The sequence below is a fragment of the Suncus etruscus genome, chromosome 3, assembly GCF_024139225.1.
Source record: "Suncus etruscus isolate mSunEtr1 chromosome 3, mSunEtr1.pri.cur, whole genome shotgun sequence".
Classification (NCBI taxonomy): Eukaryota; Metazoa; Chordata; class Mammalia; order Eulipotyphla; family Soricidae; genus Suncus; species Suncus etruscus.
In genome coordinates this window covers 86,519,591-86,539,832 of record NC_064850.1, presented here as the reverse complement: position 1 = coordinate 86,539,832, position 20,242 = coordinate 86,519,591, and the positions used below count along the sequence as shown (strand labels likewise).

General features: G+C 44.4%; 1 long non-coding RNA gene and 1 other non-coding gene across 2 annotated transcripts in view; one reads left to right on the top strand and one right to left on the bottom strand.

The window, feature by feature from the left end:
• LOC126004580 (uncharacterized) overlaps nt 1-20,242 on the bottom strand; it is a 122,643-nt gene that overhangs the window by 18,255 nt on the left and 84,146 nt on the right. The window lies entirely within an intron of this gene.
• Nucleotides 19,950-20,078, top strand: LOC126005046 (small Cajal body-specific RNA 24). The gene has a single exon (XR_007494229.1). It is a non-coding gene; the product is annotated as a small Cajal body-specific RNA 24 (non-coding RNA).

Here is a 20,242-nt window from a genome sequence, read left to right as displayed (position 1 = left end):
GAAATGAGCTATGTCTTAACTAGCCGTGATTTTCTCTCGAGACCCACTAACTTTTATGCTTGAAATAAACATAAATTTTTCATGTAATAAGACATCATATGTTAAACACATACTTCTATACTATGTACCCATCTCGGCACTATTAAAAACAGAAAATGCAAATCTTTAGTAAAATTGTGAATACACAGGCATTGTCCTAATAATGTTGATAGAAAGTTAAAGTATAAAACATTGGAAAACTGTTTTGTAGAGTATTGAAGCTATGCATATGTTAAACCCAACTTGTTCACTCAAATAAAAATATTGCAGGCTTATGTTCTGCAAATAATGTCTTACTTAATATTCAAAAGAGCACTGATATAGTCATAACCACAAACTGGAAAGGATGCAAATTGCTATAGTGATAAGTTTCCAGAAAAATTGACAATTGTATAATGTTATAGTGGAATAATAATTAATATCAATAAATAACATAAATAAATCTTACAAACTTTTTGAAAATAGGTAGGCAAACATAAAATATGTAAGTGTAAGATTCCACCTATGAATTCTTTAATATTTGGGTGGTAGATACACGAAATAGAATTTATGAATCAATTTATTTTTTTAACAATTTTTTTTAAGTTTTTATAGAAACAGAACCAGACAATATTCCCAGCAAAAAAAGATGATCGAAACATAAAAGTTCATGATACTTAAAAATCATGGGGCCGGTGAGGTGGCGCTAGAGGTAAATTGTCTGCCTTGCAAGCGCTAGCCAAGGAACTACCACAGTTTAATCCCCCGGCGTCCCATAATGGCCCCCCAAGCCAGGGGCAATTTCTGCGCATTTAGCCAGGAGTATCAAATGGGTGTGGCCCAAAAAACCAAAAAAAAAAAAAATCATGATAGTGGTAAGACTTTAGAGGACAGAGAGACATTGGCGTGTTGGCATCACACTCTTAGCAAAATAATATACTTTGTTCATGAATTTTTTGTATATATTTAAGCACTTACTCTTATTTCTTGTCACATACCCTGTGACACTAGCAAGGGGAGCCAGAGTTTCTTAGTAATTATTGGCTCAGCAGAGCAAGCCTGATGGTTTGGTGCTTAACATTTGAGCTATCTCCTAAATCTATATGATCTACATGTATTTTATACTTAAATAAATTTTTAAAAAAATTCAGAACTACTTGTACACTACTCAACTAAAAGCATTTTTATGGAATCTGTTGTACACATGTTAAAATCTAAGATTTAGAATTAACTGTAACCTAAATGTCGATGTTAGAATATGGTGGGCCTTTGCTTAGAGATAAAATTAGACAAAACCTTGCTTTGGCATCTGTACTCTGTTTGCTTAAGGAAGTTAACTGCTGTAAACCTGGCTTTGGCCTTTGCTTTGAACCTAAGTGCAGCCATGGCAGGCTGCAGTTTTTAGGTAGAAAGACTAGGCCCAGAAGAACAGCCAGTTTCTTGAACCAAGCCCTAGGTGTAAATGCCAGAAATAGCCATATCAGGCTAAACAGCAGCTGACAGAAGGCCAGATGACAACCACCCCTTGGTCTGCAGCAATGGACAGATAGGCAGATGACACCACACCCTGGGTATGGCCTAGGGATCCCTTTAAATTTGACACCTGAGCCATTCTCGGGATCCTCAATTCTTAGAAATTGTTGTACCCCAACATGCTGGAATACACTCCCTTGCTTTTACATTAGTGCCTTTCTTTTGGGTGGCAAATCCTGAGTCCAGACTTAACAGGGGAATAGATCCTTCATGGGAAATGAACTGCTACCACAGTTATGGGTCAATTTGCAAGAGAATATGGGGTTATTAGAGCAGGAAAACCTAAAACCCCCAACATCTCCTTCTTGACAGGTAAAGAAGGAACCAGGTCTGCAACTCTGCCCCACTCCCAAAGAAAAATTCCAGGCCCAAAGAAAGTTTCGAAAATCTGCTGCTGAGAGATTTCTTCATTACTAGGTAGAAACTTAATACAATTTAAAGTGAATGCCATTTGGCAATTTTCATTTGTTAGGTGCTTGCCTTTCCGGTTTGCAGCTGCAGAACAGAGGATATCTGAAGGGATGGCTATGTCTTTGATGTGCATTTGAGGGTGCTCAAGGCCTCCCTCTTTGAAGGACGCGCCCCCTGCCGTCCTTCGCCAGCGCCGCAGCGCTGAGCTCTCCTGGCCGGACCCAGAGGCGCCTCCCAGGCGGTTCAGCCTTCCTCCCGCGTCCCCAGGCCCGGCCCGAGTGGCTTCAGTTGATCTCGGACACGGCGGCCGACGCGGGACCCAACCGGCGCTGGGGCCGCGCGGCCGCTGGCTGCGGAACGGGGATCCCTGGGCTCCCAGGCGCGAGATCCCCCTGGCCTCTTCCGCGTCGCTTTGCTGTAGGTGCACTGGCAGCCTGCCGGTCGCTCGCCCGCTCTGCCAACCCCAAGAGTGGCAGCTCCAGCGGGCCAATCGGGCGCTCGCCCAGGTAGTCCTGGCCCAGGGCCGGACAACTGGAGCCCCGCCCAGCGGGCCCGGGTCTGGAACTGGGTCTGGGTCGGGGGGAAAACAGTGCAGAGGCACTCTGCTTTCCCGCTGCTTCTGCCTTCTTTCCTCCTTCCCTGTAGGAAGTCTGGGGGTCCCCTAAATCCTGGGGTTTCAGACCTTCCGGGAGGACTGGGCGGCCAGCACCCCGCAGAGTTCCTTCCCACAGCTCTCACTTCCCTCCTGTGGCTCTAAGCTAGGTCTCTGCCCTGCCTTGCTAGCTCTTGTGCACAGACGCGGGTGGAACTGCAGGCTGCGACCGGCGGTTCTCCAAGCTGAAGCTGCCGGACTCCGCATGTCCAGTGCCTTGCGGAGAATAAACACAGCACCGTCTAAGGGAGCACAGAGCGGCCTTCAGGGTAAGAGGCCTGGGGCAGGCTCTGTGCAAGGAGAACTGGAAGGCTCTGCCCTGTAGGCTCACATATGCACGCACACATGAACCATACACTCAGCCATGTATCCATTTACCCCTGGAGACAGGTGCACAAACATGCTCACACACGTCTACGCACATCTCACGTGCACACGCACTCTCTCACACACCGACAGTCCCCTGAGTTTATGCACAGCTTCTGAGCAAACTGCAGCGCTTGAGGAAGGACCTAGGGCGCTGAGGGTCCAGGCAGGTTCTGCAGCTACTTCTAGGACAGCAGTGGCTCAGTTGGCTGCTGTGGGAAGAGGCAGCAAAAGTCCCGGAAACCCAAACAAATAGATTAGACTCTAACACAGACCTATGACCCATGGTCATAGGGCCAGTGACTAGTTACTGAGCTCTGTGACTCTTTCTTGGTTGTGGAGGGGACCTTGGGGTCCTCACCCGAGGTGTTCAGTCATAACTCCTGGCTTGTGCTCAGGTCACTCCTGACAGTGCTTGGGCGACCATATGTGATGCTCAGGATGGAATTGAGGTAAGCCTAGGACCTTAACCCCTGTATTATCTCTGGGGCCAAGATTCTTGATTTTCCCTGTCAACTGCATGGCCTCGCCCAGCTGGTGGTGAGGGTGAAATAAGAAGGAAGGTGAAAGCTTCAAGGGTTGCCCATCACATAGTAGTGACCCGGCACCCAATTTATCGTGTGTCTTGGCACACGAAGAGACCGTTTCCTATTCTCTAAGGGACCCACAGCTGCACCCACAGGACGGGCTGTCAGGGAATCTCTGACTCTTCAAACTGAGGTGTATCTGATTTGGGCCCTGGCAGGGTAGGTCTTGGGGATTCCAAACAAATGCCCAAGGGTCTAAGACAGAAATCACCAGGTACCCTGCGTGGGCGGTGGTAGGGCAGAAGACTGAGGGCTCAGGCAGGGAGGACCATGGGGCCTCCTGTGCAATCACAGTTCTGGTCATGATTTCCAGAGTACTCTGGCTACTGCTGTGTTACTGGAGAACCAAGTGCAACCCCAGCACCTCCTACTGGTCCCCTGAGCCCATGGCAAGAGAACTGAGCATCAACAGGTAGGGCCAGGAAATAAGATAAAATAATAAATTTAGCACTCTTGGCTAGAGTGGGAAAGAGTCTGGAAAGAGGAGCCTGCAGCCAAGGAGCCTCTGTTGTCTGGAAAGCTGCTGGTGGCACCACAGGGGCTGCATCTGGCAGGATTCGGGGGTTGCCACCAGCCAACCACAGAGGTCCAAGGGACACAGTCAAGTGGTATCTTCACAGGGTAGTGGCTACTGAAGGTTTTGTGCGAGACTGAGGTACCCCCTTTCCTTCCAGCATAGGCCCCTGGTTTCAGGCTGAATCCCATAAGGCTCGTGATCCCTGCAACTCGGGGTGGAGAGGTCACCAGCCCCTGCCAGCACCAGGCAGCTCAGAAGGCCATAGTGCTCTGGAGCAAAGGCATTGAGGTTCTTGGCCATAACAGCAGGTGAGACTTCTGTCCAGGATGACACCCTTCTCAGGAACACTCCCCCTCCTCCTTAGGAAGATTCCTCCTCCTTTGCAGGAAGACTCCTTCAGCCCCTAGTCCCCAGTAAAACTAGCCTCATCCCTAAAACACTTTGCCTCCTCTGCAGGAACACTCCTCCCTCTACTCAACAACTCCCCCTCCTACCCAAGAGCCCTATCATCCCCCTCCTTCCCAGGTAGGTTTCTTACCCCAGGAACAACCCATCTCCTCCCAAGAGGACACCTTCACTTCCTCCCACTCTCTGCAACACTGTCCCTCCCCATCCTCCCAGGGATTCTCAAGTTTCCACTCCCCCCAGAGAACACTTCCTCTTCTTCCTATTGATCTTTATCCCTCTACCATTCCCCCTCTCTCTTCCCTCCCTCTGCTTGCTTCTTCTTCCACTCCCTCCTCCAATGTGCCCTTCCCATGACTCCAGTGACATATTCCCTCTGTCCTGGGCAGAGTGACTGTCACCCTGGAGGGCACATTGGTGATCAGTATCATCCATTGGTCCGATTAAAGACCTTCTTTGTGGAGAAGTTCATGGGCAAAGTCAAGAGCTCAGCATCCTGGTTGTTTGAGGCTTGGAAGGTCTGCTGGGCACCGTTCTTGCTCCCATGCTCCTCCTTGTCTGGTCTGGAGGGCACCCTGGGGTCTGCCACTATCCACAGTCAACACCCCTGGGTCTCTATCTCCCTCTAGTTTTCTCTATCACTCTCTCTCTCCTATCTCTCTCTCTCCTCTCTCTCTTTTCTCTCTCTCTCTCTCTCTCTCTCATGCTGACAAGTTAAGGAGCAAGGCTTGGCATCTTTTGCCATCCCTTTGGCCCTGGGCTCTTGCCTATTTATGGACCAGCCTGATACGTGTTTCCCCTCCCCTCACTCACCACAGATCTTTTTTTCAATACAGATGCCACCAAGATCACACTGGCCCACTGCATGCCAACATCAACATGGGCACTAACCTGACCATGCAGTGCCATGACTCTCATGACCCATCATAGACCTCACCTTCCCCTTTGCCCTGGATGGCTTCATCTTTGACGTTGATAAACTGGGAGCTGCTCCCACCAGCCCAGTGCAGTAAGCCTGAGGCCCCACAGCCCCTTCTCAATCCTTCCTGGATAGGTCCACATGTTCTGCTATCCTGTCCCAAGTCTGGGACCCCAGGCCATCCCCTCGCTGAGGCCCACCACTGCCACTGCTTTTCCTTGGCGACTGCTCTTTTTAGGGGCACTGCATGTCCTGCAGCTCTGTCCGGGGCCGGGAGCCCAGGAACCCTCAGGCCTGTCCCCTGACTTATCTCCACTAGGCAGTGTGGGGCTTCATGCCACTGGGTGGGGCGTGACTAGATGGGCAGTTAAGTTCAGAAGATTTAGGGGGCACTTAGGGGCCAGGGCGGGTCAGGGAACAGCCCCAGGGCTGCCCTCAGCTAGATCCCCTCTTCTGATCCACAGAAGAAGACTGGAGGGTATCTGAGTCCCTGAATGGGCAGCTGTGCCATGGCAGGAAGTATAAAGACACAGCCTAGACGTGGTGTGTCCAAGGAGGCCACCTTCCTGATCCAAGATGCACCTGCCTATACTGGCCTCACCTATCCACACCCATACCCCACAGCACAGAATAGTCTTCTCAAGCCAAAGTTCAAAAATTCAGTCCGGAACACAGCCTGAGATAGGAGAACTTTTCTGAGGCTAGAAGCATTGGAAACCTCCTGCTGGGCAATCTGAACTCCAGGGAAATCGACTAAAGCACCTTGGGCCTCTGGCCTCCTTTTGCTCCCCCAAACACCCAGGCCCAGACACATCCATCACTGTCCCTCCTCCTACTTCCCTCTTGACTGTGCTTGCTCTGCCCTCTGCTGTCCCAGTTTAGTACTGCAGCCTCTGACCCCTTTTTGAAGCAGCCCAGTTCCACCTTAGGCTCCCACTTCTTCCTGCAGGTCCTCCAGGGCCCCTGGGGGGGGGGGGGCTGTCAGTGAGGAACATCAGAGCCACCACTGTGCAGCTCAGCTGGAGCCGTGGCTTCGACAACCATAGCCCCGTTGCCAAGTACACACTTCCCGAGGGGAAGTGGAGCCTGTCCTCACCAGTAAAGTAAGTGTGAGCCACCCAGCTGGACCTGGAGACAGGCCATGTGGAGGAGTGTTTGGCACTTGGAGAGTCAGGACAGCCAAGGGCGCCAACTGCAGAGCCTCACAGAGCCTGAGAAGGTGCACTGGATCTAGGAGGATGGTCAGGACTCACTGGGCAGAAACAAAACTGGGCTGGCGCAGGAATGCACTATACCTGCCACTCTCCAAGGCAGAGCCTCTGAATTCCCATTGTCCCTAAAAAGGCTGTGAGTGCATGGAATGTGGCAGGTACACCCAGAGGACACAGAGGGATGATTCACACAGAGGGATGATTCAAGCCACTTCTCCCCTGCCTCCATCAAGACACCTGACTCAGTGTTTACTACATTGAACCCTGTGTAAACTCTGACCCTGAGACCTAAAGAGGGCACCAGGTTTGAGAAGCCCTAGCTGCCTGTGCCTTTAAGGGAGGGCCTTTTCAAAAAAGTAGCTTGTACCCCGCAAGGGGGAGCATTTGAAAAAGCAGCCTGTACTCACAAAATGGAGGGTCTTAGGGGAGCTGAAAGACCTTGAACATCTATATAGTAGGCACTGAAGAAAAAAGGGGTGTAGCCTAAAAATTATTTGAGACGTAACTTCAACTAATATCCTAAGGACTTTTCTTGAGCCTCTCTTTATATCTTAATATCTTTAAATTTGTTAAGACATTTGTGCAGATTCAAGTATTCTTTATTTAGTCTTACAGAATATGAACCACTCTCAAATCTAGTTTTGCTGTTAGCCTAAGTGAAGTCATATCAAAGGCTAACATTTCAGGCCCCAGTTCAGAATGCATGAACTGGAACAAGGCCAAAAGAATTAAAAAAAACTTTAAAAACTGATCTTGCATAAAACTACGCCTGCCCTGTGGGGCCCGACTGTGAAAAACTGTGAGTGCTGCCTGTGTGTGTTTGTCTACTGCCCTCTTGCGTGAACCTCTTGGGAGTGGGCCGAAAAGAGGCTCCAGAAAACTCGCTCTCCCAGAGGCCAAATCCAGGGCGGGACTCCATAACATGAAAACCAGCTATGCTTTGCAGAAGCCAGGTCCCCTGTTTGTGACGTCAGGATGGGAAAATCCACGAAACTGCGCCTGCCCAGTGAGGCCCGACTGTGAAAAACTGTGAGTTCTGCCTGTGTGTGTCTGTCTACTGCCCTCTTGCGTGAACCTCTTGGGAGTGGGCCGAAAAGAGGCTCCAGCAGAGCACTTTGCCTCTGCTTTGCTATGCAGCCGTGCACTCTTTCTAAGAAAAGAACACCATCGCAACAAGAAGAATAAATCACACTAAGAACTGTGCTGGATCACAGAAGCAAGCATTTCTCTCCAGACTGTCTTCTCTGTTGCGTGCTCGGGCCTAAGATTTGATCCTGTGTGAGGCTTCATCCATGGAGGACTCCCCTCCCTTAGAGGCAAGTCGGCCATCCAGAAAGGGCGGAGCCAGAGGAGTATGCTGCCTGCATCATATAGCCAATGAATACCACCACAACACATAGAAAAACCCACAATACAAGTGTGACAATGGGGAAACAACTCAGGCCAGCATCAGACATAGAGAATGAAGATGACAATTCTGATGACCAGATAATGACCAACCAACTAATCAACCTCTCAGATAAGGATTTTAGACTAGCAATATGGAAGATCCTCAACGAACTCAAAGAAATCATGGATTGAGTTGAACAGAACACTAATAAAAACCAAGAAAATACGAAGACAGAAATCACAAAACTCCAAACTGAAATAACATGTCAACTAACAGGCCTGAAAAAGTCAGTTAACGAAGTGAATGACAAAATGGATAAGCTCTGGGACAGGGTATCAGAAGCTGAGAATAGACTTGGTGCTGTGGAAGATGAGATACATAACAATTCCATACAGCAGGAGAGATTGGACAAAAAACTTAAAGCAAATGAACAGACAATGGAAAAATTAGTCAAAGAATGGGAACAGATGAAAATAGAAGTCTATGATAAGATCAACAGAAACAACTTAAGAATCATTGGAGTCCCAGAGACCCAAGAAGAAAATTTTCAGGAAGAATCAACGGTCAAGAACATCATTAAAGAGAAACTTCCAGAGCTAAAGAATATATGTGATCAAATCCTGCATGCTCGAAGAGTGCCAACCAAAAGAGACCCCAGAAAAACCACCTTCAGACACATCCTAGTTACAATGACAAATCCCACAGATAGAGACAGAATTCTGAAAACAGTAAGATCAAAAGGGGAAATTATGCTCAAGCAAGCATCCTCAATTTTTACAGCAGACCTTTTACCAGAAACACTCAATGCCAGAAAGCAGTGGTTAGATATTGTGACAAGACTGAATGAAATGAATGCTTCACCTAGAATACTGTACCCAGCAAAACTCACTTTCCAGTTTGACAGAAGAATACATGGTTTCACAGACAAAAATCAGCTCATAAACTTTACAGACTCAAAAGCAGTCTTAAGAGAAAAACTGAAAGACCTAATTTAAGACAAGACTAACCAAAAGACACACCAAATTTTGATATAAAGATGGCATTAAATCCCAGGAAAATTCTTTCTCTCAACGTCAATGGACTAAAGGCACCAGTTAAGAGATATAGAGTGGCTAAATGGATCAAAAAACTCAATCCAACCTTGTGCTGCCTACAAGAAACGCACCCGAATAGTCAGAACAAACATAGACTCAAAATCAGAGGCTGGAGAAAAATTATCCAAGCAAACAACACCCATAAAAAAGCTGGTGTGGCCATAATAATATCAGATAATGCAAACTTTATAATCAGGAAGATTGTAAGGAACAAAGATGGACATTTTATATTAATCAAGAGGTATTTAGAGCAGGAAGAAATAACTCTCCTAAACATATATGCACCGAATGAGGGGCCAGCAAAATATTTAATACACCTGTTGACAAATCTGAAAAATAATAACAATAACAACACAATAATTGTGGAGGATATTAACACGGCTTTGTAAACACTGGATAGGTCAACCAGACTGAAACCCAACAAGAATATACTAGACCTGAGGAGAGAAATGGAAGAAAGAGGCCTAGTGGATATATATAGGACACTCCATCCCCAGAAACCTGGATACACATTCTTCTCCAATGTACATGGGACATTCTCCAGGATAGACTACATGCTGGCACACAAAACATACCTCTATAATATCAAGAGAATAGAAATTTTGCAGACTACCTTCGCTGACCACAAGGCTCTGAAATTATTTGTGAATTTCAAAGGGACTCAGAAGAAAAACTTTAACACCTGGAAGTTAAACAGCCTCATACTCAATAACCGGTGGGTCCGAGATGAAATCAAGGAGGAAATCAAAAGGTTCCTGGAAACAAATGACAATAAAGACACAAACTATCAGAACTTATGGGACATAGCAAAAGGAGTACTGAGGGGAAAATTTATAGCTTTGCAAGCACACATCAGGAAGGAAAAGGAGCTTACCTGAGTAGCTTAATGACACAGCTAATAGACCTAGAAAGTGCTCAACAAAAGGACCCAAAAATAGGAAAACAGAAGGAAATAACAAAGCTGAGAGCAGAAATTAATGAAGTGGAAACCCAAAAATCAATCTGACAGAGCAACGAAAGCAGAAGTTGGTTCTTTGAAAAAATAAACAAGATTGATAGACCACTGGCAAACCTAACAAAGAAAGAGAGAGAGAGAGAAACTTGATAAGTCGTATTAGGAATGAAAAAGGAGAGATCACTACTGATATGACAGAGATTCAAAGGGTAATCGGAAACTACTTTGGGAAACTCTACGCCATTAAAAATGAGAACCTGGAAGAAATGGATAAATTCTTGGACTCTTATAATCTTCCACGGTTGAAGGAAGAGGATGTAGCATATCTAAACACCCCCATCACCATTGATGAAATTAAAACGGTAATCAAATGTCTGCCGAAAAACAAAAGCCCAGGCCCAGATGGATTCACTAATGAATTCTTTCAAACTTTCCAAGAGGAACTACTACCAATCCTGGCAAGACTCTTTCATGAAATTAAACAAACGGAAACACTTCCAAACAGCTTTTATGAAGCCAAAATCACCTTGATACCTAAACCAGACAGAGATGCTACAAAAGAAGAAAATTACAGACCAATATCGCTGATGAATGCAGATGCAAAGATCCTCAACAAAATCCTGGCAAATAGGATTCAATGCCTCATTAAGAAGATCATCCACTACGATCAAGTAGGTTTCATCCCAGGAATGCAAGGATGGTTTAACATCCATAAATCTATCAACATAATACACAACATCAATAACAAGAAAAATAAAAACCACATGATCATATCAATAGATGCAGAGAAAGCATTTGATAAGGTCCAACACCCATTCTTGATCAAAACTCTCAGCAAGATGGGAATGGAAGGAACCTTTCTCAATATAGTTAAGGCCATCTACCACAAGACAGTGGCAAATATTATCCTCAATGGAGAAAAACTAAAAGCCTTTCCTCTAAATTCTGGCATAAGACAAGGCTGTTCTCTCTCACTACTCCTATTCAACATAGCACTGGATGTAGTTGTTATAGCGATTAGGCAAGAAAAAAATATCAAGGGAATCCAGATAGGAAAGGAAGAAGTCAAGCTCTCACTGTTTGCAGATGACATAATATTCTACTTAGAAAACTCTAAAGACTCTACCAGAAAGCTTCTAGAAACAATAGACTCATATAGCAAAGTGGTAGGCTACAAAATTAACTCACAAAAATCAATGGCCTTTCTATACACCAATAGTAATAAGGAAGAAATGGACATTAAGAAAACAACCCCATTCACAATAGTGCCACACAAACTCGAATATCTTGGAATCAACTTGACTAAATATGTGAAGGACCTATACAAAGAAAACTATAAAACTCTGCTCCAAGAAATAAGAGAGGACACACGGAAATGGAAACGCATATCCTGCTCATGGATTGGCAGGATTAACATAATCAAAATGGCAATACTCCCCAAGGCATTATACAGATTTAATGCGATCCCTCTAAAGATACCCATGACATTCTTCAAAGAAGTGGATCAGTCACTTTTGAAATTAATTTGGAACAATAAACACCCTCGAATAGCTAAAGCAATCATTGGGAAAAAGAAAATGGGAGGAATTACTTTCCCCAAATTTAAACTGTACTACAAAGCAATAGTTATCAAAACAGCATGGTATTGGAATAAGGACAGGCCCTCAGATCAGTGGAATAGGCTTGAATACTCAGAAAATGTTCCCCAGACATACAATCACCTAATTTTTGATAAAGGAGCAGGAAATCCTAAATGGAGCAGGGAAAGCCTCTTCAACAAGTGGTGTTGGCACAATTGGATAGTCACTTGCAAAAAATTGAACTTAGACCCCCAGCTAACATCACATACGAAGGTAAAATCCAAATGGATTAAAGACCTCGATATCAGCCCCAAAACCATAAGATATATAGAACAGCACATGGGCAAAACACTCCAGGACATTACAGGCATCTTCAAGGAGGAAACTGCACTCTCCAAGCAAGTGAAAGCAGAAATTAACGTGTGGGAATATATTAAGCTGAGAAGCTTCTGCACCTCAAAGGAAATAGTGCCCAGGATACAAGAGCCCCCCACTGAGTGGGAAAAACTATTCACCCAATACCCATCAGATAAGGGGCTGATCTCCAAAATATACAAGATACTGACAGAACTTTACAAGAAAAAACATCTAATCCCATCAAAAAATGGGGAGAAGAAATGAACAGACACTTGGACAAAGAAGAAATACAAATGGCCAAAAGACACATGAAAAAATGCTCCATATCACTAATCATCAGGGAGATGCAAATCAAAACAACGATGAGATACCACCTCACACCACAGAGAATGGCACACTTCACAAAGAATAAGAATAAACAGTGTTGGAGGGGATGTGGAGAGAAAGAACTCTTATCCACTGCTGGTGGGAATGCAATCTAGGTCAAACTTTATGGAAAGCGATATGGAGATTCCTCCAAAAACTGGAAATCGAGCTCACATATGATCCAGCTTTACCACTCCTAGGAATATACCTTAGGAACACCAAAATACAATACAAAACCCCCTTCCTTACACCTATATTCATTGCAGCACTATTTACCATAGCAAGACTCTGGAAACAACCAAGATGCCCTTCAACAGACGAATGGCTAAAGAAACTGTGGTACATATACACAATGGAATTTTATGCAGCTGTCAGGAGAGATGAAGTCATGAAATTTTCCTATACATGGATGTACACGGAATCTATTATGCTGAGTGAAATAAGTCAGAGAGAGAGAGAGAAAAAAACGCAGAATGGTCTCACTCATCTATGGGTTTTAAGAAAAATGAAAGACATTCTTGCAATAATAAATTTCAGACACAAAAGAGAAAAGAGCTGGAAGTTCCAGCTCACCTCAGGAAGCTCACCACAAAGAGTGATGCGTTTAGTTAGGGAAATAACTACATTTTGAACTGTCCTAATAATGAGAATGTATGAGGGAAATGGAGAGCCTGTTGAGAGTACAGGCGGGGGTCGTGTGGGGAGGAGGGAGACTTGGGACATTGGTGATGGGAATGTTGCACTGTTGATTGGTGGTGTTCTTTACATGACATACACAATCATGTATGTAATCAAGGTGTTTAAATTAAAAAAAATAAAATATTTTAATTGGCTAAAAAAAAAACTGATCTTGCTGGCTGAAACTTCAGATAGCAAAAGCAGCGCAGGTGTTTGAAACTGCACGAGGTCAGTTCAAATCCAGCATCCCATATGGTTTCCTGTGCCTGCCAGGAACTCTTTCCTGGCAGATAGCCAGGAGTAACCCCTGAGCACCGCCAGGTGTGGCCCACAAACTATATACACATATACATATAAACATATATTTTGCCCTGAACAATTTGCCTTGTGCTTTTTTTTAACTTGGAAAAATAGTTATGTCTGCAAGTATAACCAAGTAACCTTGTATAAATGTTCCTCTCCATCCAAGAAAGAGAGAAGATAAGAATAAACAGACAAGATGGAACCTCACTTCTGAGTGTCTGAACTTTTGATCCCACTTCGCCAACTTTATTCACCCACTTTCTTTGAGCAGGGACCTCATGAATTTGTTCGTGTTTGGACCAAGCAGTCAGTGACAGATGTTGCCTTTTAGATCCTGCCAAAATAGAGGACAATGCTGGGACCCAGATTTTCTTATGCTGTTTCTCTTGAATTCATCCCAAAGTTGTCATGTCATTTGTTCATTTATTTTGAGGCTTTTTCCATCTTTGTTTTTTTTTTTTTTTTAAAATCTGGTGGTTTTCTGCACTTTATCTTCATGCTCATTGACTTGGTCTTTAGCAGCTGTTACTCCAGTCAAATCTTCCAGTGAAATTTTCATTTCATCTATTAAGTTTTTTAGTTCTGACATGTTAGTATATATTTTCTCATTTTTTCTCACATTCTTTTGTATTTTATTTTGGTAGTACTTTTCCTTGTTGCCTTGCACACATTGAACAACCTAAGCATTTCTCCTCTGAGTTCATTTCAGACAGATTATATAGGGGGTTAGTACTGATTGGGTCATCGTATTCACATCTAATGGTGGGGATTTGTGCTGTTTTACCATAGTTCATTTCATAGTGTCTTCCCTAAGAAACTGGAAGAGTCTTCCTCCCTGCCATGGAGGTCTCTGCAGGAGCTTTGTAAGTGTAGGGCCATTAACTTGGGGGCCACTGGTTTAAGCCAGGCTGGTTCTGTTCTGGAAGCCTCAGGTGGTGACTTGAGAAATCATTCCCCTGTGTGTGGGCTTATTCCTTTTGGGGGCATGGCCATGAGTCTAGTTTGTTAGGCAGATGTGGTCCCTGCTGTCCCTTTGTGCCAATCCCGATACTGAACTCTCAGTCACCAGTTTAGGATACTGTGCCCCAGGGCATAACTCTTAACCTGCTTTCATGTAGCACTTTGCTTTTTCTCTGCTTTCTTCTTCATAGCTGACCCATTATTGAGTCCAAAGAGAACAACATAGACTGGCTGTCTATACCTTAACTTAGCAGTCTATGTGCGTGTTTTAATGTAGCCTGTTTATATACAGAGATAATCAGAAAATTAACTCTGCCGTACCACCCCAAAGAAATGCTCTGCACTAATTTCAGTCCTGAATGGTGTCCTCTTCAGTGAGAGTGGTTAGAATTGACCTCACTAGTTCATTTAAATCAGCCCGAAGTTAATGATCATTTATGGGATATCTATGACATATTTTATGCTTGGCCTCTCTCTTGCTTCATGTCATTCTCCTTACAAACTTGGAGACACACATTAGGGTGCTCATCAGAGATAAGAGAGGTTGAGTAACTTGCCAGGATATACAGCTAGTAAGTTGCAGATCAGAATTTGTGCACAGGTCAGCTCGACTCTGAACTCCTAATGCATCTTGGAGGGATAGAGAACAGCCACGGGCTGTACAAGGGGCGACTGTCCTGCCTTCTCTGCAGATGCAGGTGCAGGCTGTGACCCTCTCTGTTCCTTTAGGAGCCTTGTCTCTTTTCTTGGTCCTCACAGCCCCCCATTGGCCCCTCAGGACTCAGCTGAGGTGGTGGAGCTCCGGGTTAGCTGATAATCAACTGGAGGAGGAGTTGCAGGGACAGAGCCAAACAGGAGACCCAGTTCTGGGGAGGCAGGGCACATCCTGACCCCTGAGCTTTATCTAACCCCTTGTTCACCGGGCAGCACGTGAGAGGGCTCAGCCCGACTCCTGCACCATCAAGACCTTTGCCGCCTGACCCCAGTGCTCTGGGAGACCCACGGGGGCCTGGTCTGCGCCAGGCAGGCTTCATGGGCAGAGGACGAAAACCTTAACAGTCTTGCTCATACCACACTCTTGTCCCACAGCCCTTGGCACAGGAGTACCAGTGTGGAGACAGATTCAGCTACCATGCTGTCCTTCCACAGGCATAGCAATATCCGCTGGCAGAGTATCAGGTGCCTGGTGCCAGTGCTCAGCACTTTGCATTTAGCAATGAGAGCATCTGGCCCTCCCTCATGCCCTTCGAGGTCAAGATTCACAGCTACAACCTCCACAGGCAGGCTGAGAGCCTCACTGCACTCATGTACTCAGCCCAGGAAGGTGGGCCTGGCTGTGACTGGTCTGTAGGCTAACAAGGTGTTTCCTCTGTCCCCCCACCTCCCTGCCCCCACTTTTCCACCAATCACAGGAACAGCCTGGCTCTCTGTGGCTGGTGTTATCACCTGGTGCCCCATCAGGCACAGGGGATAGAGAACTCTCCAGGAGAGGAAGTACTGAGTGCTGGCTCTTGGACTCTGGGATTCCAGAACCATGCTTCTCAGTCCCCAGAGCACCAGGCTTGCTGTCCTTGGGAGCTGTGAGAGCAGAGCTTGCTTATCTTAGCTAACTGTCTGTGGCCTCTTTCTGACTGTCTCTGTGGCTCCCCGCTCTTCTGGCAGGGGTTTCTGTTTGCAGGCTAGAATTCTAAAATGGGGCAGTCTTTGAAAAAGAGTTTAAATATAAAAGACCTAAAAACATTTAAGAAATTTTTCCTCATCACTCTGTAGTATTGAATTGTATATCTGTACCACCTCTTCATGATTGTTATTTATCCAGTTTCATTATTTACCCAGTTATTTACAAAATTTCATTATTCACCCAGCATCCTGGAAACTTCTTACCTCACTCACTGTTTGGAGTCTCTGTTTTTGAGTCTACACAGGGACATGATTCTATGGGGGTTGCTAATCCCAGAATCTACTACCGTTTAAGGAATGAATTGTGTTCATGTTCGGGCTAAAATGGACAGGTTGGCAGCAAGGGCATCCCACAAGAAACCAGACAGAATCACGGGAGAAAGTGCATTTCATCCAGGAGGGTTCAGCAGCCCATTGGATCTTACTGAGCCAGCCAAGCTCCTAGATCTCTGCTGCTTTCTCTGAAAATTTTATTAAGGGTACTTAATATTAATTAAGGGTTCTTGTGTTAATTAACTCAGAAAAGGTGATTTTAATTTTTATTAGTTTTAATTAACAAAAAGCTGTATATAATTCTACAGATGACAACACTTCCCCATTCTTTTTATTTTTTTCTTTTAGGCACTCTGGTGACAATTCTTTTTTTCTTTTTTTTTTTGGTTTTTGGGCCACACCCGGCGATGCTCAGGGGTTACTCCTGGCTGTCTGCTCAGAAATAGCTCCTGGCAGGCACAGGGGACCATATGGGACACCGGGATTCGAACCAACCACCTTTGGTCCTGGATCGGCTGCTTGCAAGGCAAATGCCGCTGTGCTATCTCTCCGGGCCCGACAATTCTTTTTTTTTGTTTTTTTGTTTTTTTGTTTGATTAAGTTTTGTTTTTTTGGGGGGGGAATAAGTGGGTGGTGCTCTATACTCAGGATGCTGGAAATCAAATGCAAGGCCAATGCTCTATTTGCTGTGCTCTTGCTCCAACTCAAGAGTTGTTCTTGAGTTTCATTTTCCACTAAATTATCTTGGGCAAGGGAGAGATAGAGAGAGAAATAAATCATAAATGTCTACAAAATATAGAAGAGGTCATACATAAGTAATTCTGTACCTTTTAGTTTTAATGCTTCTCCTTAAAATATGAAAAAAGAAAGCATACAGTTTTGTTAAGAAACAGGTAGAAGAGTTGTCCTAACATGGGAATTCATTCACAGACAGATGAAATCAGAAGGAACTGAAAGTCTTCTCACTTTCTCATGGACAGGTTTGCTCACTGGGTCTTGGGAGAGGATGGGCTCCCTAGCCAAGCTCTTTTCTTATTAAGTGGTCTCTGTTTAGGGCGACACAGAAGGCTTTATCACATATTCTCTGGATGGAGCTCACCAAGCCTAAAAAAGAGATTTCTTTTAATAAATAAATTCTTAAATCACCCTGAGATACATAGTTATAAAGTTATTCATTATTAAGTTCATTACTAATCATACAATATGTAATATCCATCTCCAATGCACATTTCTGGCCACAAATGTCTAAGGTTTCCTTTTGTCCTCTCCTCTGCTCTTTCCTCTACCTGCCTCTATGGCGACCTCCTCCTCCTCCCTCTCCTCCTTCTTCTTCCCCTTCTCCTCTTCCTCTTCTCCTTCCCTCCCTCCCTCCCTCCCTCCCTTCTTCTTCTTCTTCTTCTCCTCCTCCTCCTCTTCCTCCTCCTCTTTCTCTTTTTCTCCATTTCCCTTTCTCCTCTTCTCCTTTCCTCCTCCTCTACTTCCCTCCTCCTTTTCTTACCCCCTCCACTTCTTCATTACCTTTTCCTTCTTTCTTTTTCTCCTTTCCTCCTTCTCTTCCTCTTCTCCTTTCCTCCTTTTCCTTTTCTTATCCCCTTTTCTTCTTTTCTTCTCTTCTCCTTCCCTCCTCCTCCTCCTCCTCCTCTTCTTCTTCTTCTTCTTCTTCTTCATCTTCTTCACTGCCATCATTATCTTCTATTTTCCTCCTCCTCCTTCTCTTCCTCCTTTTCCATCTTTTTTCTTCTCTTCTTCCCTTCTCTCCTTTTTCTTCTCTTCTCTTTCTTCCCTTCTCTTTTCCTTCTCTTTTGCTCTATTCTTATCCATCTCCTCTTTCTCTCCTACTTCCCTTCTCCTCTCCTCCTCCTTCTCCCCTTCTTTGCCTTGTCCTCCCTTTTCTCCTCCTCCTTTTTATTATCCTCTGCCTCCTTTTCTATTTCCTTTTTCTCTATCACCTCCTCTTTTTCTTCTTCTCCTCTTCCTCTCCTCTTCCTCTTTCTCTTCATCATCCTCTTCATCCCCTTCTTTCTCTCATGCAATCCTCATTTCTTCTCCCAGTCTCTCATTTTCTTTTTTGACATATTTCTTCTCTTCCTTCTTCCTCCTCTTCTTTCTCTTTCTTCTCTCTTCCTTTTTTATTTTTAGACTGGTTTATAGTATTGTTAATGAAAAGGGTATCATATATTAATTTGAGATTGACAACACTGACTAAGAATAAGGCTTGCCCAAGATTCTTGAATGAGGTACAGATAATTCAACATTACCTTGCAGAGCCCTGGACTTCTGCCCTTGACCATGAGTGGGAATTACTAATTGATCTTCCTTCCTTCCTTCCTTCCTTCTTTCCTTCCTTCCTTCCTTCCTTCCTTCCTTCCTTCCTTCCTTCCTTCCTTCCTTCCTTCCTTCCTTCCTTCCTTCCTTCCTTCCTTCCCTTTTCTTTCTTTCTTTCTTTCTTTCTTTCTTTCTTTCTTTCTTTCTTTCTTTCTTTCTTTCTTTCTTTCTTTCTTTCTTTCTTTCTTTCTTTCTTTCTTTCTTTCTTTCTTTCTTTCTTTCTTTCTTTCTTTCTTTCTTTTCTGTCTGTCTTTCTTTCTTTCTTTCTTTCTTTTTCTTTTCTTCTTTTTTTTTTGATTTTTGGGTCACACCTGGAAGTGCTCTGGGGTTACTCCTGGCTCTATGCTCAGAAATACCCACTGGCAGGCACAGGGGATCATATGGGATGCCGGGATTTGAACCACCCTCCTTCTGCATGAAAGGAAAACATCTTACCTCCATGCTCTCTCACCAGCCCTATTTCTTTTTTTTCAAATTTTTATTTTTGTTTGTGTGTGTGTGGGGTTGTTTGTTTTGGGGTCACACCTGGCAGTGCTCAAGGGTTACTCCTGGCTCTGCACTCAGAAATCGCTCCTGGAAGGCATGGGGGGATCCTATGGGATGCCGCTATTCAAATCACCATCCATCATGGATTGGCTGCGTGAAGGCAAATGCCCTAACATTGTGCTATCTCTCTGCCCCACCTTTATTTCTTCAAATTTTGGGGCCAAATACTTTAATGTATGACATGGAGCTTCCATGTCTACATCTATCCAGTGACTGGATTATGCAGTTATTATAGTCTCTTAAAGCTTAACATTTTGGTGTACATTATTTAAATTTGAGAAAGTGTGTCATATAAGAATACACAGGACCCAGAGCTTTGCTGGACGTGGCTTTACATGTCCTAGCAGATGTCCTCCTAGGGCCTTGCATTGAATTACTAGAGAAAAATCTCTGAAACTGATCCCTTGATTCCTTGAGAGCCACTTGCGAGTATGGCCCCCAAACAAAAACAAGCAAGGCAGCACTCTAACCCCTGTATTAACTCTCTGGCCTAGAAAAAACATCCTAAGGCCACTGTTCTCAACTTTAACTATCTGAAGACAGTGTTCTGATATTTATTTTACTTTATCTAAGAAGAAACCTAGGGGAAGACAGAAGTCTGATGGCTTTGTTGTTGCATGTGAAAAGGAACAGAGGGAGTGACTTTGTTCATGATCCCTAAAGATAAAGTATCTTGGGTCTATAATTCTTTTAGTTCTGCAGGCTCTAAAAGGAAGTGCTTAGAATTTAGAAGCAGCAATTCATAAAATCTGGATTTATTTGAGTTTGGGAGGAGTCGATTACAAAGGAAGAAATAGAAAAATTGTAAACATCAGATATGATATGGACACTTATTTAAAAGCAGTTTTTTCTCACACTGAAGATGAATCTTTTAAATGTCCTAGAGAAATAAAGTTGCTCTCTGTGCACCCTTTCCACATCAAAAGAATGCATAGTTCCATTACTGACATTTAAAAAAAATCAGATATGATGCAGGATTCCCTTATTTATCTTTCTAGGTACCAGGAGCCTTTTCAGAAAGTCAATTGCCTTGACTGAGAATCATTCCTTAAATTTCCGCAGAGTTGGTTATTAGCGCTTTTCCTCAAAATTTGGTTGGAGGGGCCTAAGAGATAA